Raw genomic sequence first — 25,851 nt, forward strand, 5'->3', positions numbered from 1 at the left:
ACACCTATTTTGTAACATTTCATTCGATACTATTGGTCATTGTCAAACATTTTCATCTTCACTCTAATCAGTACACTAAAAGTTATTTTCAAACACACAACTCGTGTATTTGTAACAATATATTAGAAATTTTGCTTGCTGCGAACTATTTATTTACTTAGGTCATTTTTCGTCAGACTTTTATATATTATTCTTTAACCAACCCATATACCTTACAGTGTTAGGAGAGCCTTGATCTATTTCTTAAAACCTTCTACATCTTCTTGACTTTGCCTAAGGTGACTCCTCTGTTCCTTGCCAGATATGTTATGTGAGAGGCTGTTGGTAGCTGAGGGAGTTGGTAGCAAGAGATTGCCTCGTGACTGCACGGTCTGGTCGGTTCGAATCCGATGAGGGAGGGAGGGAGGGAGGGAGAGTCGACTTTTATTCCTGTAGCGGTCCCAAGGAATTAAAACTTGAACCGCCTCTCCACCATGGTTAAATAATTTGTTTACATACAGATAATTTGAAGAACACTTATCTTAAAGTTCGTAAATACTGTCAGCGTTCTCTGTGCAATGAGTATGTAGAGCTAATCTTTTAACTTTCTTCCCTGATCTGAGAAGAGGAAATCGGGTTCCATATGACCCTCTGTGCTTTCATAATGCAAATATATTTATCTAATTCTCTTCCGTAGTTACAAGAGTTGGATTCCATATGTGACTTGCATGTAGTTTTGATTAAGCTTTTTAGGTGAATCTTAAAATATTAGACCGTGTCCGAGCTTTTCCGCCCTAGAAGATACGGGAAAAAATCGGAATTTCGCGTAAGTGTAACACTTTCCTTATCTACACTAATATGTAAAGTTGAATACATAAAGTTTGTTTATATGAGCTGGTTTCAGTGACTACTGACCCGAATTGAATTTTTTGCGCCAGTAAACCATTTATTGCGGAAGAATTCAGAGTTCACGATATGGCCATAAATATAAAGGGAAAATAATCATTCTGAAAAATTGAGAGTTTAATAATTTACCTTTATTTGGTTAATTTAAAAAATATTTCGAAGTTGGAGATATCAAGAAATCTTAGTCAAATAAACATTATAATTAGGTTATTAAAAAGAATAAATAAATAAACAAAATATTTTAAACGTCGTTTATTAGCTTACTTTGTATATTCGTCATTGTCTATTTAGGTATCTTTGTATTCTATTTTTGTGGCAATCTATTTCTCATGTTTTTTACTGAAACAGTAAAATCAGAAGTGAGGGAGAACACGTTAATAAGTGAAACCTGTGTGTCGAAGTTTCGGCCTAAATTTTTCATCTCTATCATGCATAATTTATACATAATATAATGACCAATAAAGTATGAAAACAAGAGAGTATAAAACATAGACATAAGTAAATTAATTGATGGCTTATTTTACAGTAGTTCTATGCACATTTCCTCTAACTTCGGGAAAAACGCAATTTAAGGTTCTCTGTTTTAGGAAAATTTCAACTTTTTCAATTTTTTTTTTTAACTGAACAGATGTAGATTTTATATCATAATCAGTACAAAAATTAATTGAAAAGTTGTCATTTTCCTAAAATAGAGACCCTTTAATTGTACTTGTGAAATAAGCCATCGATAAGTTGATAGATATAAATAAAATAATATAAGCAAAAAAATTTTCTTTTTGAAAATAAATAATTTTACACTGCAACAATTATTTACATTTTATTTTATTGTTTACAATAATTTTATTTTTAGGTATGTTTCCAGTAGATTGATGTAACTAGGATTGTAAACCTAATCATTGGTTGATTTAAAAATTTTAGGTATGTATATATTTTTCAATATAAAACTAAATTAGTAATGAACGTTTTTTGAGTTATTACATAAAGACATATATTTTTAATAATGATTTGCATATAAAGAAAGGTTTATTCAAATTTATATAATTATATATAATCACTTTGTTTTGAGAACAAGTCTCTCAAGTCGAAGTTATTAATTATTCTCCCTGGAATCTTCATACTTATGAACACAAAACAAAACGATGGTAAACCTTAAATATTGTGTAGTTTGCTCATTATAACACAAAGACTTGTGAACATGGAAAATGACTACTCTAGATTCGTGCAAGCGTTTTAAGCGTTGACGAAAATTGATATGCAATATAAGTGATCATAAAATAAAATATAATTAATAAATGAATAATGTCAAGACAAAAACAAATTAAATTTTTTTTTCTTGAAACTCTTCACTTGAACATCTGTGAGGTTGACTCTCGATATGTTCTATAATCGGAAGTATTTCGAAGTATGGAATTTTTTTTCCGATTTAAAAAATTTAATGTCATTATATAACACTTTAAATTATTCATACTGCTCTGAAAATCACTATTTATTTGGTCCGAAACTATTTATTTTTCATAACTAACTCTGTATTCTCTGTACTTTAAAGTGGCTTTTACATCATTTCTGATAATGTTATAGAGAGTTAAAGATTCTTTTTCGAGGTTTTATAAACAATTTTCAGCATATTTACTGATTTATTATATCTTTTTTTAAATATTTCATCATTAACAAATTAGCAAGGTGGTTCTTATGGTATTATTTTCACATTTACATTTTCTTTTAGCAATTGGGGTATAGTATCGTACAAAAACACACCCCTGATCATTTACAATGATATAATTATTGAATAATTTTAATTAATAAAAATAATTTAGTAAAAAAATGTCAAAAAAATTATAAATATGGAATTTAATAATGAAAAAAATAATAATAATAATTATAAAATAAGTGACTCATATACAAGAAAAATAATTTGAGAGAAAATAAAATAAATAAATAATAATAAAACTAAATACATATAAAATCTCATAGCACAATGTCTTGCATTAGTCTGGGCTTCAGTCTTCGAGATGAAGTTGGGTTTCATACTTTGTGAGCCATTGCACCGTTAACTGTTGGTAACTGGGAATGGAATTTTGATGCTACGTTGAATTCTTCTCATATATTGATTCCATTTGAAGTACTCAATAAAATTTACTATTTTTTTTTTAAACCAAGGGGCATCTTATGACCTTGTTATGTAATGATTATAATTTTGTCATTTCGTACATAATGTTGCACCCCACACTTCACAACCATACATTAGTAACCATTAATAAACAATTTTAATATTATTTTATAAATGAGAATGGTTGTCTCTAGTTTTTCTATTGAAAAGAACATCTGTTCGATAGCTTTTTTGACATGTCCTTTAGGAGAATCATAACACAGTAGAGTCAATATAGATAGATCAATTTATTAGGATATTATTTTTTTGCAAAGGAGGTATAATCGTGGTTTATATAGCTTTTATAGATCATTAAATTGATATAGCATAATTAGGTATATTGATCCAATAACCTGTACTATAGGTATTAGTCACTCATACGATAGAAACAAACAGCAAGCGGGCAGGGAAGGGGACCAGTTACACCATAGGCTGACCCATATGGGCAGAGTGGAGCACAATTAGTTTAATTATAAGACAACTAGACCATTCTGTAACGCTTCGGTCAAGGTGCTCTCTGATAACAAAGGCTTTCTATTCCAGCGAGGAGGAAGCACAATCTACTCCTTGCCTCATCAGCCCTGGGCTGTAACTATAAAGGAAGATGTTGAACTGTCATTATCGAGCAATTGCGTACTGACTGTTCAATCATCACATCTTTGGCGTATTTAGACTTTTGCACTTCATTTATCATTTTAGGGTAAAGGATGTCGGGTTCTGTTTTATACCCTTTTTTAAAAAATCTAAAATAAAAATGTCTGATTTGCATATATATAATTTTTCCCTCACTTGGAGGCCTCCTTAGGAGGTTTGTTTTTTAGGCAAAATAGTGTCATTAAATTGGGGATGAATTTCATCCCTTAAAAATTATTTTCTGTATTTTTAGATTTTTTTCACATCTACAAAGGCCTAACAAATTGAGTAAAACGGTTGAAAATTCGTATGTAAATTCAATCTGATGATCCACATACGCAAATTCTCTAGTCCCTTTTTGGCCAACATTTTTGTTGCGGTTTGTAATGATTAACGAACTTTCAGTGCTCCTCAAAATTTTGGAAAATACATTGTGGTGTCATAACGTTTTTTTATCCCCCCACTGCCAATTTTGTCTTCTTTTTTTTCTTTTGTTTTTACGTAATTTTAAGCATTACCTAAAAAATTATACCACGTTTTCTGTACAAAAATTAAGTGACTAAAATTAAAAATAAGATGGCCATTCTGATGAAAGTTTTATCAGTCACTCCTTAAATTAAAAACAAATGTATATTTTATAATTTACACAATTTAATGATCTTTAAGATTACAAAATTATCTTAGCTTTTAAAAAACAAATTCTTGGGAACCAAAATTAAAATTATGAGTAAATTTTGAAGAAATAATTACCATCTTATACAAATCTTGTGTGCATGTATTTCCACACGCTATAATAAAACTATTAAGTATTCCGTTATTATCAAGTCAAAACCAAAAGTAAGTCCGACAAACCAGTAAGAGATTAAAAGGATCCATTATTTAAATTGATGATAGTCCATCTTGATCCTATGCCATAAAAATTCCAAAGATGCCTTTCAAATCCGACATACCATCACGGCATGTTAGGTACTCTACTCTCAACATAGCCATTCTCCATTGACATTTATAGTCAGTGCTCGAACCGTTTCCAGGTTAAATTGCAAAGAGATATCGATAGGATTACATGATACCACATTTCGCATACCATCGAATCCCAGAATGCTGAAATAAAATTGGAGGAAATCCGTTCGTGATTTGCCCAAAACACATATACGGAACATGTTCTCTTCCGCATCGAAAAATTTTAGAGGTTTATTTCAATGCTGATTACATAGAAAAAAAGTTAGCTTTACAATATATGTATTTTTATTTGCTTTTAATATGTAGATAGCGTCCACGTCCACGTCGCAGAGCTCTGGTAAATAATTAGCTTCGTAATTTCAAATAATGATAATTTTATAATCATATAAAAAAATTATATATTATTATAACATATAAATAAATATTTTTATCATAAAAATATTAAAAATAAATTTGTTATAGTTTGGAATAAGTTATATTTCTATTTCTTTATACCATTGTATAAAATGAACCATTGTTAGGATTTTTATTCGCCACCTCCAACATTTAGTTATGACTTTTCCACCATAAAAATTCTGGTAGCCCTATAAAGCCTTGCAAATAAAAAAAAAAATAACATACAAAAGTTATTAGCTAAGTGAACTCGCTTCCACGGTTGTTTCATCACTTTATAATTTTTTTTTGTTGGCTTTTATGGTTACTGTTCCTTTCTTCAGAGTCATAGGGATTACCTTAGCCATTAGGCTATGAAGCATTTTGGCTCCCTCAATATACGTTCTACCTCATTAAAAAAGAATTTTTATAACCGGACTCGTAATTTCTGAAATTAGTGAGCTAAAATAAACAAACCCTCTTTAATATATATCGATAGATTTTGTTATTCATAAACCTTCTGAGTATAATGAAGTTAATATAGTTAAAATTTGTTAAAGATTAGTTTAGAGGTTTTCATCGTCAGCCGTAACTAACGAAAAACGGTCTGTCCTTTAATACTGTAGTATGATTTTAATTATTTCGTTATTTTAAGTGATTATACTTCGTAATATTCAACAAATATGTTAATTATTGTTAAATATAGTAGTGTAAAAGTTAAACTTGAAGCATCTCTTAATTTAAAAAGAATTATAATCGTGAAAAGTATCATGAAATCAAAATCAAAATTAATATTTTTCGTTTTTTCTCTTGATTATAACTTGAATACTAACGAATAATTTTTCGAAACGCTAAGTTACTCTCTTCTGAAAATTTTGAACTGAATATAAAAATTATATATCCCCTAGTCAATATAGCTAAGATAAAATAATTCCTTTTGGAATGACAGTATCGAAAGCTTCCCTTTATCATCTACATCAAACCGCTGTTTGAAACACACTTACTCAGTCCCAGCTTGCCATTAACCTTAACCACCTAGTGTTAATGTTCCACCATTACACTTCTTTGTTATCTCCACTATTTGTCTGACACGGTTCTAAATTTGGAAGGCTGTTCGTCAGTGCACGGGACGTCCTTCGCTCTTAAAAGGAGTGAACGAAAACAGGATGTAATTTGCCGGTTCGTTTTTATCTTACAGCTCAAATGCAACAATCAATCGTCAGAAGCATTACTATTTGTGGAAGGAGTCTAATAGGGACATCGATTACGCCTTTATATGAGCAAAGTTTTTACCTTACTCGACCAAATTATTTCGATTATGTCCATATAAGTGTCATAAATGCGAACGAATTAGTAGTATTCAAGTCCTAATTTGGGACATCCTCCTAATGCTAAAATTCTAAAAACATATTTCTAACCACCTTAAAAAAAAAAATGGTTCTAATCTTTGTTTTTAATGTAGAGTATTTTTTTTTAACTATCAATTTTTCAAAATTGTTTATGTTTTCGAATCAACTTTCTGTTATGCAATGAAAATAATTAAACAAACAGCACCTTAAAACTTGAAAAAAAAAAAAAAAAAAGAGAGAATAAAATTAAATATTGACATAAAATGATTATATAATTTACATGATTACATAATATTATAATTACGTAATATAAGTTATTATTTCGTATCAAACTTTATATTTTTTGATGTCGGTGGGATGTCTCGTTATAGTTCTATAATTAATTAATTAGAAGTTTTTTCTTTACCTTTTCCGACTGAGATAAGTCTTGACTCTTTAACATTTTAATGGCAACTGGAAATATTAGATAACTGTGAAAATGATTTTTTTAAATTAATATTTTTTTTTTCAATTGTTGGCGTTTTCAAATCAACTGCCTCTTATAGAGAAAAAAAAGATTAAACGAATAATACCTATTGGGAATAGTATTTTACAGTTATTTTGTCAAAAAACTATAAAAGAAACATTAAATTTCTACAAAAAACTTTTTTCTCCAATTAAAAAAAAAATGTAATATTACATGTTGGAATCGGATTTCACTACCTACAACGTGTATATAATAAAAACTGTGTGGACATATACAGTTTTTTTAACCCCTAAAATTGTTTCCTATTTCAAAAAATTATAAATATGTTTTATTCCTGAATCTGCATCATGAAATCTTTACATCTTAGTAATTACCTATTTTTGGAGAGTTCGTATATAATAATTTATCTGTTTTAACTTCTTATTACTATTTATTTATTTGTTCATTCCCTCTTTCTAAATTCAGTTTTTGAGACTGTAATCATTTATCACTATTACTTATTCTCCGACAGCGTTATGGCAGATTTTAATAAATCAATAAATAAAATTTAAATTTGAAAGTTTTTGAGTTTGACTGGAAACTTGGATTGAGAAATTAAAAGATACAGAAGGAGAAAAAAGAAAGAAGAAGAGAACTAGTTAGTTCAAATAGTTTAGATTCAATGTACGGGTTCGTGATACTTGTGTATAATGGACAAAAAAGGAAAATAAAAATGTATTATTGGTATAAGTAAGCTGTGTCATATAGCAACATATCTGAGCAGCAGTACTTATAAAAACTAAAACATTTAAAAGAAATTAGTGATGAAGGTAGATACACAGAATTTATCTTTCGAATAATTATTTTTTCACTGCTTGTAAAAAATAAATCATTGCTCTTAACTTGGAAAACATTTAAAACAAATTAATAGAGAAAGGTATACTGAATTTGCCTTTCGAATTATTGTTTTTTATTTATTTATCTATTTTTTACAGTTAACTTATTACGGTTTGACAATTATAAAATATAATGGTGGGTATAAGATAAAAAATGGTTTACGACTATAAATCGATTAAAAATTATTATTGATGAGAGATTAGAAAGGGCAACGACCCCGTACCTTTCGGGAATCGGGACGATAACGGGAGGCTGCTTCTGGACCGACTCCGTCTCTTCGTCTTATTACTCAATCCTTTAGTCTCTATAAGTATTATGTATTGTATCTACTATATGTATGGTCTATATATTATGTATTATGCTATATATAATATACATAATGTTTCCTATATTCTACGCTTTCATTGTTAGCCGGCCAATTTTCTTATGAATTGTTGCTCATGTTTTCTTAAAACGTTTTATAAAATAGTGTAGAAAAATATTAATAGTGAAAAATGAAACAAGGATTTTCGCTATCTTAAATACTCATTTATTTATTATACTGTGATAATGATGCTAGTTTATAATCAACTTTTTATATCAGGTATTTGATGAAATAAACATTTTCCTTATAATCTTTATGATTGTTTTTACAGTATTCAGGGCCGACTAGCCCAAGGCACTTTAAGATATGGGTACCTTCTCGAACAGAAAAGATTAACATGGGCCCTTCCAGATAAGTTTTTGTGAACATAATATTGATATTTAATAAAAATAACACGCTGGATAAAACCAGTAATTTATTTAATATTTGAAAAGTAGCAAGCACTAAAAGGAAAAACTTTTCTTTATTTTTTTTTTTTAGCAAATCGCGAGTTATTTCTTATTCCTTCAGATCCTACTGTCACCTACAGATGACACAACTTTAGGAGGCTATTTCAGTCCACCTTTGCAGCTCAACTATTGATCATATAATAAATAGAAATTGTTCTGTTGCCAAAACCTTGCTCGTTATAATTAAATTTTATTTAAGGCTTTCTGAGGTTTCAGTGATTTGTAGAATAAACGCTTTGTTTTACTCTAATTACGAAACGAAAATGGCAGTAGTAAAAGTAAAAATAAAAACACTAAATTTACATTTTATTTCAAATAAATATACATAATGACTAATTGCAGGCCCCTGCCAAATCCTATATATATATATATATATATATATATATATATTGATGGATTAAATGTCTATCCATATAAGTTATCAGTTAATATCATCAACTGTGATACTGCCACTGAAACAATCGTATTTCCTAGTCCATTCTTTACTCCATTTACTTGGCCATTTTAAAGATGGCACTAGTCAATACTACTACCGAATATTCTCTTGGTTTTTCAGTATAAAATGATTACAGAACTTCTAAAAGAATAAAAGAAACTGTTTACTACTTCTACCGGTGATAGGAGTTTAGGAGGCCTATGAATGACAGGAATGTCTCGGGCTCAGCATTTATTTAAATTTTAATTTTTCCAAAATCATTAGGATTCATCTGGATTACTAAGCAATAATCCAAAATATTTTATGGTTTACTAATTATAAAATTATATAAAAGTAAAAAAATGATTATTTAAAATAAATACAATAAAATCCTGACTATCTATTTATGATTAACAAAAATACATTTCATGAGCATATTATTAATTCTATAACATAAACATTTTTATAAAATGTACCCCGTAAATGAGTCTATAAATACATTTTGGTACGATACAAATATATAAAAAATACATTTTGGTTTCTTTATCTATTTCCTTTAAAACTCATTTCCTCAGCTGTTCTTCCTTAGTTCGCTTTTTGGCCTGTAAAACTCGTGAAATCCAGGCTTTCATCTTGTTCTTTTCATTCTACCTCCTATTGATATTTATATTGTATTTTGAACGTTTTTCTTTGTTTTGTTTTTTGCATTGTAAGCAACCATGATGAACTTATACTGTTGCAAAACGTAATAAATCATTGATCAATCAGATAATCCACCAAATTGTTTATAAACCTCTTTGTGAGCAATGTTTTGTAAAATGCAAAAAATTTAAAACGATCTGCCTTAAAAAATAAACTATACTGAAACATAAGATAAGTCTCTCAGATTACATTCAAAATACTAATAATAATAAAATTTAGTACACTACTATAATAGATAATTATATAAAAAGTTCTGAAAATAATTTACTTTTTTTTTGTTTATTTATTTTTTTACTAAATTTTAAGATCATTTTTTATGTCTAAAAATTATATCATCAATATATAGGCTTAGGTTTTTTCCATTGCCAATGTCATCATAGGTATTATTATATAGACTTCTTTATTTAATATAAGTTAATCACCTTAATTATGTCTCTTTGGAAATTGATGTTCTGATTGAAGTTGTTTGTATTTCAAAATTGTAAACTCTCGATCGGTGTGAAGCTAATAATAAATATAATCAACACAAGTGTGAGATAGATTCATAAGGTGCTACCTTCAACGATGAAATTCCATATGTGTCTCAGCCATAATCAAGTATCATATTTCTCCATGTATCCGTTTCGTTCACCCATATTATATAGGCAAGGTCGTTGGCAGTCATATTAATGCATCAACAAATATATGCCGACTTTGCTTATATGCACACTTATACAAAAATAGTAATACTCAAATCTTCATATTTATTTTAAGATATATTAATTCTTCATTAATACAGTTTGTTTGGGTAGAACACATAATTTTTAGGTCAGAGTTCCCTTTCGGATCTTTCGGTTCGAGATAGTTTCTTATCAACGGTTAAAATAAGGCTTAAGATTTACTAAAATTATTTCGGAAACTATCGCTTATAATTTATTACTTTTCTTTTAGAATTATGAATGTTTGGATGGTGAGCAGATAATTCCATTATCGAATTTCTAGCTAAGTGTTTCTGAAAGTTCTCAAAATTCCATATAAACCTTTCCAACGATCCTAATCCTTTGGTTCAATCCTTATCTAGTTCCATCTATTCCTACAATCCAAGGTTGAAACGGCAGTGGCCAAGAGACTTATTGTAAAATAAAAATGGACAATTGGAGTTCCGGCAATGGTCAGATTCTGCACTCAAGTTGAGTGTTTGCGGCTTTAGCGCACTTGCTCAGCCTCCACTGACTCACTACCAGTGATGCGGCGAGAGGGATGAGCTGGGTTCTTATGAGCTCAGCTCTACCCCTCACACGTGAGAGATAGAGTGGACTCAGGGATCCTTAGGTCGATTGTGTAAATATTGTAAATAGGAGTGTAAATGTGATTAGAGATTCTTTTATTTTTATCATTATTCTATTTCATTTATTTATTTTTTCATATACATAGTTTGATTATGTTCATTTTCTTTACTCTTCTATTTGTATATATTTTTATGTACTTTTTTTCATTTATTTATTTATTTTTCATTCTTATTTTATTTTATTTTAGTTAGAATGTGATCATCCATCACTATTACCTATTGCCCACAACGGTGTGACAGATTGTAATGTCTATCAATAAATAAAGTTCGATCAAAAAAATTAATTAAAAGTGTTTCTGGACCATTATCAGAATACGTGTATATGAGCACATATCCAAAAATTATCGTTCAATCCTTATTTTAATTTTTTGTATTTTGAAATTGATTCAGTGCACCCGAACATATAATTCCACCAAGTATCGTTCAAAAAACTTTTTTTTTTTTTTTCGCTTTTAAAACTGAATTAATCATTTGAACCATTTTAAAATTGGTCGTTTTTTTAAACTAAAACTGTTATTTAACGCCAATTTTCAATTTCCCACTAACTGCTAAGACTTTTGAAAATTAAGAACTTCAGAACCATTTCCACGTGGAAGATATCCTTCCTACAAGTAATTTCACAGCAGTGAAAAAGTAGGACAGTGACTTGTGTATACGCTGATATTGAAACCAACCTCGCAAACAGTAAAACTTATGATAGAATCAGATAAGTAAATAAAACAAACAACGGTCACCTTAGACTTATAACCAATAGGAGGTTATAATTTGCGACAGTTCACCATCAAAACCTTGGCATTTGGTAGTTAGTTGTTGCGCATGAGCAGAATAGTTACTGCCACGACAGTGAATGTCATAGGGTATTGGCTGCAATAGCTGTCACTATCACTTTAACCACTTAACCTGGGCTTGAGTTAGAAAGACTCTGGAAGGTCTGATACCACCCTCGAAGACCGCTGTGATCAGTACCGCTATGGCTCAGCCCGGTCAGAGGCGATGAAAGGGAGATCTTGGAAGTGGCACAGGAGAGGCACCATTGCACTAGAGCTGCAGTTTTATAATCTACTCAGTCCATCAATGTCTTTGTGGTTACTACTTAGCAGTTAGATTTTATACCGTCTTAATTTTTTTATTTAATTTCATTACAATAGATGCATGGTGATAAAAAAAAGTTTTAAAAAATTCATTAAATTTTAAATTGTTCTGAACAAAGAAAAAGGTACTCAGGCGTCGAGTATAAAAACCACAAGCATAGCTTTCACACTACATTTTTATTGTCTCATTTAATTTTTCAAAAATTCCTTTAACTGGAAATGTTCCTTTTTCTTTATTTTTCTATTGGATACGTAATTACCTGTAGTTCAAAGTTAGTTTTTTTAAAATAAAACTATCTGATGAGCCTCTGTTGAAACAGAGGTTTATCCAGAAAATTATTTTTTCTCATAGGTAAGCTAAAATATTTGATAAGATATATACTTAATCTAAATCGGACGAGACCTTTTCGAACAATAGGTCTATCAGGCAAAATATGTTTGTTCATTAGTAAGACAAATTAGTATAAATTCACTATGAAAACTTATTTAGATTATTTAAAGACATAATATTTTTTTTAAATAACTCTTGAAAAAAAAATTAAAAAATCTTTTATGGAACAAAAAATGAACTTCGGACAGAGGAAACGTTTTGTTTTCTGTTTAGTTTATTCTTATGATGGCAAAAGCGAGACTCTTGACTGTGAAAAATTATTGTGAATTACTGCACCGGAGTAAATTGAGTAAATAATATTCAATTGTCCTCGTTGACTATTACAGAAATAAAATAATTTTAGTACCTGGCGTAGTTTCCACCTTCTTAATTTACTGAAGGAGCTTCTTCTTGATACTGTTCATTAGTGATTGAGATGTTGATTATTATTTACTGAACAAAACTTTTAAGCCTAAAAAATATTATAAAAGAAAATTGAATGCTAGCTGAGCTTTCAAACAGACGGTAGTGTGGACTAGGAGTTGGGAATTACCACAACAGGAAAAACTGGTAGGACTGCAATGGCGACATAGAAAGAAAGTAGAATCCGTCCTAGTCCTGAGTCTTCTGGAGTCCGAGGCTGTACTCGCATAGTGTGGAAGGAAGGTACCCAGTCATCAAGTGACACCTATTTAAATTAAATTTAAAATTATTATATAATCATTATAAGAGCAATTTTAGTCGTGGTACCTCTGTTGAGGAAAAAAATTACGATATAAAAACATTCATTTCACCGCGCCTAATTTTTTGTTAGTGAAACTGGCCTAATAATTGCTGCACTTAATAGAAAAAAAATTGCATGTCGTAACGGTAGAATATGATACTTTTTCTGACCAATAATTTGGAAAGGCCACCTTATCCTCCATTCACTTCTATTTCTAAAAACCAAGTCCTGAATTTAGTTCCTTTTCTTTCGAGAAAAACAAAATAAAATAGCTTATTTAAATATTAAATAAAAGGAAGATAGTCTAGATGTGGTCGAAATAGCAAAATAGTAAATAAAATATTTATTATGAGCCAACCTTTCGCCCCCACTTTGCAGGGTAATTAAACACAACCAATCAATGAACTTTTAATTTAATTAAAGATTTAAAGTTTTAGTTATAGCATTATCTTTATGTTTAAACTGTTTTACCAACAAGAAATAAATTTATAAAACAAATAAAAAAGTAAATGGTGTTTTCTTGCGAGATACTATAGAAGAAACTTTTGTGTCAATGAAACAATTGTACCTGAACGTTAGGTTTTCTTCTTTTATTTATTTAGAAAAATCGAAAAAATGTTTTTATTAAATAACTTATTTGTTACATATAGTGATTATTCATCAGCTGTCCCCATATACCGAACACATCATCTTATTGATAAAAATAACTTATTTTCTTTTTTGTTTTTAATGGATGAAGTAATGTTTTATTGCCCAAACATTTCCAATTTTGTAGGCTTATACAGTATTTTTGTTATTTGTTATGGTTTTTACTTTGACTATCAACATTTTACGTGATAAATCTTTACTAACTTATCTAGCCACTTATCTTTTGAGTGATGTACCGACGGTAGTAGCATGTGCTGTACGAAGTGATAGAGCAATATAAGTTGTGAAAATTGGGATTTTATTTTATATATATTTTTATTGTGTAATATTATATTCTGTTCTATATTTATAGATAATGGTAATAGGGACCATAGAGTACATACACAACTTATTTACATATATATATAAATTCAATAACAACAATTTGTTTTTTCTTATTTAAAAGAATTTAAACTAATAGCAAATAACAGCTTAAACACATTTATTGCTATTCAAATTTAGCTTAGGGACTTCAGAACCTGGCTGTAAAGAGAAAAGCAGGACTTCGGAAGATCCAGGTGCTCTGTTAAGTACGTCACTGTTATTAAAAGCTGATGGGTGAGTGCGATAAGCGCATACGTTATTTTAAGCTGATGTCCCCAACTATTGCAAGTACAACATGCCGTCAATTAAAGAAAGAATCTTTGTTAGCTATTCATAATCCACTAAAAGTAATTTAAAGAAAATTTCAAAAACTCGTTAAATGAAAAAAAAATATCATTTTGTCTTTCTTTTTTTTTTTAAATTAAATAACTAACAGTAGAGTTTAGTAAATTCCATCCCATTTGGGACTAATAATATATATTTAAAAAAATATATTTTATCTGAAAATCGAATCATAGCATTCTATAAAAATTAAAAATCTGATTTTGACCTGATTTAACAGTTTCTCCTATTTTATTTTATTACAGTGTATTTTCAAAATATTGTAATGATGCTTAACGAAATGGTGTGAGTTTCATTTTAGATTTGATGAAGAATCGGTCATTAGCATTTGCAGAACTCTAACACGTATTAACATTTTGCAGAATAATGACACGTTATGATTGCCCAAAAGCCGTGCCGATCCAATGTAAACACGTAACTGAGGGTAATGTTATGGAAATAGCAGGCGATAATTATGCAAGATGATGGTGTAATTATTTTAGCGATTGTTATTTTTGAGCACGGTCGAGTCCGTGAGTTGACATATTTCGTGATCCTTCGGGACCAGACCTACTTTAAGACCTTACTAGCGTGATAGTTCCCAATTCTTATCATTTCTAGTTTCGACGTTCACGTTTTCATTATATATATTTTTTTATTTGAAATGACCTGCTGATAGTTTATCCAATTATTTAACTAACCGGTTTTCCAAAAATAAACTTACGACTTTTTAGATGCTTCAGTTTTATTCTTTTTGCCTTTCTTATTCTTTTTAAAACAATTAAAGCTCAAAAAAAGTACTTTTTAAACTTAAATCAAGTAACCCAATACGTTTATAATTGCTTACACAAACGGAAGAATGATGGTGTACGTCACAGAGCTTGTATTGTAAGTGACGATTCTCCATTCCTTCATGTTGATGTTGATGATGAAGAAGAATGTACCTAAAAAGGAAAAAGAATCATCGATAATGTGCTCGGCTCAACGAGCATGGTTGGCTTTCCATTTCAGTTTGTTGGCGAATAGGCCCTAAGAGAAACTGCGATTGCAACGATGGTGATTCTTATTCAGTATTTCCTTCGTAATTCTAGTACCTTGGTAAAAAAAAGTATTTGTCTTTGGGTAAAGAACGTAACAACTTTATCCTAACTTTTGGAAAAAAGTTTTTTTCACTAAAAGGTTTTTCTTTTTATTATATGGACAAGTTTGCGAAAAATAATTCTTATTAATACCTTAATTTCATACTATAATTATAAAGATACACACCACACCTTTACTCCAACACACTTTAAAATGAAATAAAAGATATAATAGTAATAAACAAAAGAATTATGAGATAATAATAAATTATAATTAAAACCAAAGGAAAGCTATAATTTGGAAAGGAGGCGATTTGCTTTTAAAAAGTTAAATACCAATGTGGCTTAAGCTTCCTCATCGGTGAGAGCTTCAGATAAATTTGCTTACTGTTGGTAAATAGTGAGGGCATTCTTAAAAAAAATATATCATCCTGAGAATGGACTGGCAATATTGGGATGTTGTTGGTGGTCGTTTCCTGACCAGGTAGTACAAGAGCCGAAAAGGAGATAAAAGTCACTTATTTCACCCCAACTTCTGATTACTTTAACGAAAACTATGTATAATTACTAGTCAAAATTGATGAGTCGGCCAAGTATACGTAGGGGGAATAACAAATACCGGCTGTTTCAAAAATGTTAAAAATAATTAACTTTTCATTTGGAGCTTTATATCTTTAAAACTACCAACAACAATAAAAAATCAAAGATAACATCATTTAAAGTAGAACAAATTTGCTAAACTGCTTTGATAGAGCTATTTACGTTCAATGGTCACTCGAGATATAGCTTTTTAAAAACGTTGTATGTACAGAACGTTACATACGAAACCATTTGACGTATAGATGTCTGTTAGCACTCAAATTAAAGCTAGTTTAATGGGCTATGAAGTAGTTTATGACGTTTATTGTCATAGGAGTTTAGGAGTTTTAATGATATTTGCTAAAATAAATTGATTTATAGTTGTTCGGACAAATTTTCATTTGCCAAATTTATATTCATATGCGAATATCATAAAAAGTACAATCCCTACGAAGATAGGTGTCATAAACTACTTGATAGTAAGTTAAATTTTCTTTATTTTGAGTGCTGGCAGGTATCTTTACGTTCTATGGTTTCTGTAATAAAGTTTTTCAAACTCAATCTTATTGTCCGAACAACTATAAATCAATTTATTTTAGAAAATATCATGAAAACTACTATTCCTACGAAGGTAATGGTCATAAACTACTTTGTAGTAGATTAAACTAGCTTTACTTTGAGAGCTTATAGACATCTATACGTCACATAGTTCCTGAGATATTGATTTCTCAAAATAAATTTTCTAATTACTAATTTTTTAGTTGGTTTTTTAAAAGCTCTCGAGAACTATTGGACGTAAATAGCTCTATTAGGGCTCATATTTCAGAAAATTTACTCTTCTTTAAATAATGTTCTTTTAGATTTTCTAGTGTTGTTGGTTTTTTTTAAGATATAGAGCTCCTAATGAAAAATTAATGTTTTTTAAGGTTTTGAAACAGCCGGAATTTTTTATTCCCCCTACCTATACTTGACAAACTTATCAGTTTTGACTAGTAATTAGAATTCTCAAAATAAATTAACTAACTACTAATCTCTCAGTAGATTTTTAAGACATTTTGCTTTTCAAAAAGCTATATCTCGAGAACTATTGGACGTAATTAGCTCTTTAGGCTCTTTTATTTCATCAAATTTACTCTTCTTTAAGATTTTCTAGTGTTGTTGGTATTTTTTAAGATATAGAGCTCCGAATGAAAATTAATGTTTTTTAAGGTTTTGAAACAGCCGGCATTTTTTATTCCCCCTACCTATACTTGACAAACTTATCAGTTTTGACTAGTAATTATACATTGTTTTCATTAAACTAATCAAAAATTGGGGTGAAATAACTGCCTTTTTTCTTCCCGGCTCTTGTACCATACATGTTTACATCAACGTTCCGAGCCTCTTTCCCTATCTTCAGGGTCAATTAATTTATATTTTATGCAGTGGTAGTGGTGTTAATTATTATTTAAATAATGTAATAGTTTGCAACGTTTTAATTAATTACTATTTCTAATAATCAAGAAGATATGTGACCAGCTGTTGACTTCGTGTTAAGGAAACCTCGATTAAGGACTCTCATCTCTAACTCTTTTCCGTTAACAATGGACGAAGAGTGGAGAGAAACTATCAGACGTTTCACTGATTCTTGTCCGACCTGCATCAGGCACTGACCTGACCATTGAAGAGGCTTTTCATTTGTTCCACTGCTCTATTCCTACAAGCCTTTGTATTTACTGTTTTCTAATCGTTTCTTAACCCGGTGAAACATTTATTAATTAATTCCTCAACTTCAGTTGCCATTCGCTTACAAATTAGACATAACATAAACTTGCTCATCACATTCGAGAACTTTAACCTTATATAAAAAAAAAATGAATAAAATTTTAATTTGAATTAATTTCCGAACAGGTAAATGTCACTCGAAGAATTCGTTTTTCTTCAAATAACGTTTTATTTATTTTTTCTGATGGCGAGGGAAAATATTTTACACTCAAAAAACTTTTATAGTTAGAATGTAGTATTTCTTTTCTCATTATTTGCGTATATCCTTTTTTTGATCCCCAATTACAAATAATCATGAAATTGTGCCCTTTCGCCACAAAACCGGATCTCAGAGGCCAGGCGATCATTATGACGGAACTTGGCGGACATTGAGGGCAGGAAACTGATTTCAGGCTCCCCAAAAAAAGAGAACATTAAACATCAAACCGCCTAAATGAAGATGATAGCATTAGCCAAGACGAAACAGGAGAAACGAAAGTTTGGAGTTCAGATAACGTATTTAAGTAAAAGAAACGAAAACTTTCTTAAACTTGGTTGCCGAGAAATGAAAAGGATCATATTCGAAAGGGAAGTACTAGTAGCATAACCTACATTTCAGATTATTAATTATTTTTAATTTAGTTATTAACGTAAAGGTATGATCTCTAGTTGCTTGAAATGGGATTATAAGTATGAAGATAATGAAACAAGTCGGGTAAAGTATGAGGACAAGAAAAATTGTTTATGACTATTTTAACTATATTTTGTATGCTATATATACTTAGGCATATACATGGACTTGAGAAAGAAGTAATTTTGAATATGATAAAAAACAAAAGTTATATTCTAATTTAGAAACTTTATCATAATATTTTTATTATACTATGATGCTATTTATCCATGCAATTTAGGCATACTTGTTTCTATTGAAGATATGTTAACCTTTGTGGTATATATTCAATTGATTTCTTAAAGTTTAATTTTTACTCCTACAGTTTCTCCTAAAAATTATTTTTAAAATTTGGTTTCAACCTTTATTTGTGATATACTAGGCAAGTAAGAAAAATCTGTATTAAACTCTGGAGAAAAGAACAGATACAGTCTGCAAGAACTATCTGACATATATCAGAACTATCTGACATATATCAGACATTATCTTTTCCCAGATGCTTTAAGAAAAAACGGATACAATTGTTTATCTGTTGGAGTATATTGTCAGTTTACTATTCAGTTGAGGTCTGTTTAATTTTTTTATTTCGCACGAGATCTTTTTTTAAAAAAAGACATTTTAGTTTGACTTTGGTTAAGAAAATTTATATAATTTGTATCTAATAAATAATAATAAAACTAATATAATATTTATTTTTTAGTATAATAATTCTCTTACGAACTTCTAAGGTTTTTAACATATAATATATAAGATATAATGATGGAGAGGACTCTAATCATTGAAAATATTTTAATAATAATGATGGAGAATAACTGAACAAGTAAAAAAAAAAATGTAAATTTTCTATTTTTGGAAAATTTAAATCAACATAAGGGGAACTTTTTGTGAAATAAGTCCTTTTTTATATTAATCTTTAAATTCCTGAAAAAAATGGACACTGAATTCTGTAAATGAAAAACGAAACCGTTTACTTTTTTAATATTTTTTTTTTATTATGTAGATTTTAGGGATAGGATACCCTGAGGGAAAGCCTAGGTTTTGATGTGTTCCAAAATGTATTTGCTCTGTCAGTAGCAGAGGACAGGAGACCTTTTTGGGTTATGCACAAGAACTATATAGGAGTTCATGTGAAAAAACTGGCGTCCTAACATGCATATTAACATCACTTCGTGGTATAAACGTTGGACAAGAAACAATACGTTCAAATCAACTATTGAATCCAAGTTCAGATATGTGTTTACGTAATTATATTATGAAAATAGTAATATATTTAAAAAGCAGAATTGTTCCATTTGTACGTAAGAATGTAGGTACAGTGCAAGATGGGTGGCCTGTGAGCGTCACGTCTTCTGAACAAGTAGGGTGACTGCCTGTAAAGGATCACTTAGCTTGCGTGAGCAGATACTTTTGGGGAAAGTGCACCATGGGAAAAAATTTGAGCTCTCAGAATAATTGCATTAAAGCACCGCTCTCAAAGAAAAATTACAAAAAAATTGTCTTAGTTGGTTAGAAAGTTCCTCGGGTACGCATCTTTTTTATCTGTCAATTTTTTCTTGTTTCAGAGATATTTTCTCTTACTGAAATACCGAAATACTATTTTTCGACTCTTGAAAATATCTACTTCCATTTAGTGATTAGACAGAGTTATATTTTTTAATGAGGTATGTAGAATTTAGAAAAATTCATCTCTATAACTTAGATAGATTTTTACTTCCGAAAATTTTCGAAATAATAATTAAATTGTTTCGAAATTTTTCAAGTGCTCAAAATAAAATTAATAACGAAATTGTTTGAAACATACATTTCGATTTTAGAGGAAATTAGATCGGAAAAATTTCCTATTAGAAGAATTATTTTGAATAACCCTTTTATTTGATTTTTCATATTCGAAAATACGATGCATTATATACAATTCTACATAATAGTTTATTGGGATCGAATAATAATACCATAGAATAATTGTTCTGGGTAAATCGAAATATTTATTAAGATCGAATATAGTTCGGTTATTAGATCTGATATTTTCGATATATATCTACATTCACAACTTCTTTATAACAAATCTTGTATTAACATAATGAAAATTTAAAAAAACGAAAAATGCTCTAGAAGACTAGAAGACACGTTATCACTAAAGACAACAAATACAACAGCATTTCTATAAAATACAATATACGACTATAGAATGAAAATATTTTCCTCCAAGAAGTATCTAAATTAGATAAGAATACATAATACAGTCACTTATGTCGTTTCATAGAAGAATGTAGGATAAAAATTAACATTATTCTTTAATTATCATTTTATATATTGCTTATTTATTAATTATAAATATACTTTAACAGTGGTTTGGTCTTTGGAAATCGAAATAAGATGCTTGATTTTTTTTTCGTTATTTTACTTTATACAGTGTATCTTTTGTTAGTACAGTATATCTTTAAAGTGTAAAAAACATTCTTATGAATCTTGATTTAGTTTTTAAACTCTTAGTTCATATCGATTATACCCAATGACTCCCGGGACGGTAAAACCCTTGGGACCGGTTCCTGGGTATTCCCAGAGCGTGGACTCACTGACCCAACAAACGTGTGACATAACCGACTCTTCCCGAGCCCACGAAGTGAAGAAGTGGAAGAAAGCGGGAGGATGTGGGCTTGGACTAAGGAGACCGGAACGACACTGTTCGTAATTAGCAGCTTTCTGGAGGGACTTCCTTCGTCCTGGAGATGCCTGGGACAGTCACACCTCTTGGGTTACCTATCGTCTTCGGTTACCGGGGAGCATCCGATCTGGATGGAATACAGTGTCCGCCGTTAGATACTATCCTAGAAGTCGTGCCTTATCCGGTTTCACTTTCTTAAGCATACTTAAAAAGAAAGTTATTTGTCTCTCTTTTAAAAAAAAAATCATTCCTCCCTTCTCTTTTTGACTATCATGACACAAAGCGTGAAATATTACATAAGAGCACAGGCCCTGTTTATTTATTACTTACACACCTGGGTAAAAGTTTCTTTCATTTATTCTTTCTACTCCTTTGTAAAAATAAATCTGACTTAAAACGAATACATTAGTGTATTTTTTATCTTCAATAATCTCTTCCTTTTTTTTCTTTTTTTTATGAAAGTATTAATTACATGTTAAATATTGACTAAAAGTTGTTTTTCTCTTAGTCTATTGTTGATATTTAGTATCAAGTTATATATATTCTTCTGCTGAAGGAAGTTCCTTACGGTATGAAATGGAAGGGAGGTTTTCAGTCGAGGCTTGACCCTCGTTTATTAATACCCTGTTTATTAATACATGATAAAAATTGGTCCATATAAATTTAATAATTTCAGTTGAAATTATTAGACCAATTTAAAATAATTTACAAGACTTTTCATACGAAATTAAAAAAAGCTTTTAAATTTTCAATCGCAGTGACATTGTCCGTTATTTCCTTTTATTTTAACACACCGTTTCCTTTGTACTTTAGTTTATTTTATTATTTATTACTTTTACCACCGGTTAATCCGGAGACCGGTAATGCACAGGGGCTCATAGCATTTAAATTTTATATCTAATTATATTTTAAAACTGCTGCATTTGAACAGAAGTTATTACTAGTTGAACAAAGAATGTAGGCTGTCAAATCGAATAAGGATGATACTATAGTAATAAAAATATAATACTATAGTAATAAAAAATGGATTTAATCAATTATTGTGGAATCGTAAGTTGTTCTTAGTTGACGAGCTGTTTAATAATCTTTCGCTAATACTGGTTAATTTCTCTGTCATGATTTTATAAAACCTCATTTTTCAATTTATTTCTTTAATTTTTCTTAGATCATGATTTTTTTCCTATATTCCTTCAGATGAGTTTGCCATAAATTAGTTCCGTGGAACTGTTTCTTTGAAATTTACTGCAGTGGAGCGGTCCCTCCCCATTTTCGGGGGTATAATTGATGAAAAACGGCCAACTCACTAATTTTTTTTTTCCTTTCTTTTAAATGAAATTCGTCATCGAGGCCTAAAAGGTAGTCCAAAATAATATACAAAATAAAACAAATATCAGATTTGTTTTATTTTTTGTACCCTAAGAATAAATTAAAAAATAATACGAAACATGACGATACAAAGCTGTGAATTATATTGGTTTTTCAATACTGGTAGAAGTTACTTCTCGTTTCATTCTTATCATCCTTCTTGGGAGAAATTCTTGGTATCTTGCCATCCATGAGAAATGGAGACCTGGATAATGCATGCAAGAATGAATGAGGTTTAGAACAAAGAAGGAAACTGATATTAAATAATGATTTACCTTCTAAACTTTTATTATTACTGTTATACAATTCTGACAAATTCCAGCATCTCATACCAGACTCTAGTAAGAAACGTGAAGTGAAGGGCAGCTTGCTGTTGCTGCAGAAGTGTGCCACCTCCATTAACCGTGGGGTCGCAAGCTCTGTCCCTCTGCACGCCCGGGTTTCTCTCTGTCTATTCGTGGTCATTTTCCTTCATCTTTCATGTTAACTTTCCATGTCCTTTCCGAAAATTTGAAAAGATGTTCTTACGAATAATGAGGACGTCAGTGTCGAGACTTGGAAAAGTCCGGTTTTCTCCTATTTAATGGACTTCATTGTCAAGCACGGCATTAAACGAGCATTGTGACTTCAAAGTATTATAAGCTAAAGGATTATAGAGGATTTATTAAAATTAACGACATTTAATCCGAGACTGTTCCTAAACCTTTCGTAATTAATATAGTTATTAAATGTATGTAAATTGAAATAAAGTGGGTTGATAGATCGTTTTATCATTATCATTCATCAATTTTTATAACCTTTTTTTTATTATTTTATTTAATATTTTCATCAGGAGCTATAAAATAAAGTATGTTATAAAAAAGTTAAAGTTCAGTATGTAAAAGGAACCAAGCTAAGTATTTCAAATTGATTTTTTTTTTTTCATTCTTATCACCAATTACCTATTAATTATTTCAATTTTCTTGTAAAAGAATGGAAATATTTCAGAAAAAAATATGTAGAAGTAATAATATTTTATTTAATCCAAAATATTAAATTGGGTTTAGTCATAGTAAAGTGTGTAAATATGATTACATCTTGCTTGAAGAAGGGCTAGTAAGTTGGACTGAACCATCAGTAAGCAATAGATTTTTTTTTTTTTTTGCTTTCACCTTTTGATCATTTTTCATCTTATCCTTCAATGTAATAGATAAAAGTTTATGAAGTTTCTGCCGGTTTATCGGCATCCTCTTTCCAACTTAAACCCTATGGCATCTTTCAGTAAGTTTGCAAAAGAAAGTTATAAAATAAAAATATATATGAATACAAAAGAGCCAAAAAAGATCTGCTAAAGAATGCTAACACAAAGGGAATATACCTTACAACGATCGTCCGCTCTCACAACCCAAAAAATTATCCCGTTCAAGTTCTCCTATATCGGTTAGTCGAAAGAATTTTTGAAGATGAAGAAATATTCTTCTGAAAAATATTCACGCACCATATTTTATAAATAAAAGGTAAGATGACTCGGCTCCTATGGCCAAAATATTCTCTTAGGAAGTTTTTAGATGCAACTCGTTTGAGACGTATTGTGTATGTAAACAGTCTAGTAAATAAAAAAATGTCGGTTCTATTGTGTATTCGGAACAATGTAACCCACAATAAATAAAGGAATTTTGAGAATTTATATATGGACTTGTTTTTTATATTGTTAAATGGAAACAGGGGCTCGTCTTTGACTAAGTAGATCCTTAGAATGTGTATAGGGACCTCAAATTCATGATGATTCTGAACAACAACCAACTTATTAATATCGTTAATTAATTAATTTTTTGTTTAACTTTTATTAGAATTATGAGCTCTACCACACTCAAGCAAAATAGCCATTATAGATGTAAGTATACAATCACACCATATACGATATACATACATATTAACTAAAAATAAAAAGTAAATGAATAATAATAATAAGAAGTAATAGAATAACATAATTAAGTATAAAATAAAATTATATACACACATCATAAATAAACATAGGCGGATTACTGAGTTAAATAATAGAAAATAAGAAAACGACTGAGGTAAATAATTAAAATAAATAAATAAAATCTTAAACCCAATTTCGCCTATATGCAATATTTAAATTCTGCCCAGGGAACTCCCAATCAAGGCCTGCCACCCAAATGTGGGTACCAGCAATTCTCTCCCAGCCGCGTCATTCGCATTGAATGCTAGTGGGAGCTGGGTAAGGAAGCTTGAGCCTATTTATTTAATATTTGAAAAGCAAGAAACTTTAAAAAAATATATATTAAACATTTACAAGAGGTACTTTCCTTGTATATGCTAATATACATTTATGAATTGCTCCTTAAAAGTGTACTTATTTAACCAGGTTCATAATTAATTAAGTTTAGTCATAAATTGCTCAACCTTTCTCGAAGCAATCGTACTTTTCACTTCATTCTCGATCTGTTTTAAGTTATGGACCACAGGAATCGGTCACATGAAGTAAAGTTGGCACTGATAAGTGCAACTAATGCAGCTTCTAAAAGCACCTTCCACGATTATAAAAACTAACTGCTAAACTAACTAATAACAGGCTGTTTTATTGGTTGGAAAAATTGGTCATTGCTTGGTCCACTAGAAATGCTACATGAGTTTGGGGGCCCTATGAATTGCGAGGCCCTGGCCCCGGGCGGAGTGCCCTTAGTGATGACACTGGTTGGAACTAACAAGAGGTCTCAACCTTTCACTCTTTGTTTCTCAAACGTGTTTTGTTTAAATTCTGGCGAGGTCTTCCTTCATATAAGAAACAATGGATATTAAATTAAAAATGGAAGATTTCAATTTTTTTATTTTAATGTTTAGTTCTTCAAAATTAACTGTAAATGACTCTTCAAGTTATGTACTACTTTTGTAGTTAAGATTAAACTTAATATCTAGAATAATTCTGACAACTTTTAGTTGAATCTTTGCAGAGTACGGATACGTCCCCATGTTCCTAACGTAAACATTCTGGAAATTAACTGTTCGTTAATGTTTCAATTAATATTTAAAGGATGGTCCTAATAATGGCCATAAACATTTTTTACTTTTTAATAAATAATTCAAATTTTATCCACTATAGTCTCAAAACTTTTTATTTCTCTTATAAGTCCGACGTTTCGGCCAATCCGGCCATCTTCAGGGACAATCTACTTAATACAACTTTGAAACCATATAATTTAAACAACTTCATGCAGGCTATTCTGCCCAGGTCAAAAACATCAATATCTAATTAGTCAAATATCACTTAAAACAATGTCAAAATCAT

At 29.9% G+C, this 25,851-nt stretch overlaps 1 protein-coding gene across 2 annotated transcripts in view; it reads left to right on the top strand.

The window, feature by feature from the left end:
• The window catches only part of LOC106677695 (serine/threonine-protein kinase MAK), a 258,305-nt gene that overhangs the window by 118,907 nt on the left and 113,547 nt on the right, over nt 1-25,851 (top strand). The window contains exon 2 of one of the 2 annotated variants that reach the window (XM_014415772.3): nt 1,736-1,803. The exons of the other annotated variant lie outside the window; for it this stretch is intronic. The gene's annotated coding sequence lies outside the window, so the exon portion shown is untranslated. The remainder of the gene's footprint in view (nt 1-1,735; nt 1,804-25,851) is intronic. 2 annotated transcript variants of the gene reach the window in all.

The sequence above is a fragment of the Halyomorpha halys genome, unplaced genomic scaffold (genome assembly GCF_000696795.3).
Source record: "Halyomorpha halys isolate HHAL.00 unplaced genomic scaffold, Hhal_1.1 Scaffold106.1, whole genome shotgun sequence".
Taxonomy (NCBI): domain Eukaryota; kingdom Metazoa; phylum Arthropoda; class Insecta; order Hemiptera; family Pentatomidae; genus Halyomorpha; species Halyomorpha halys.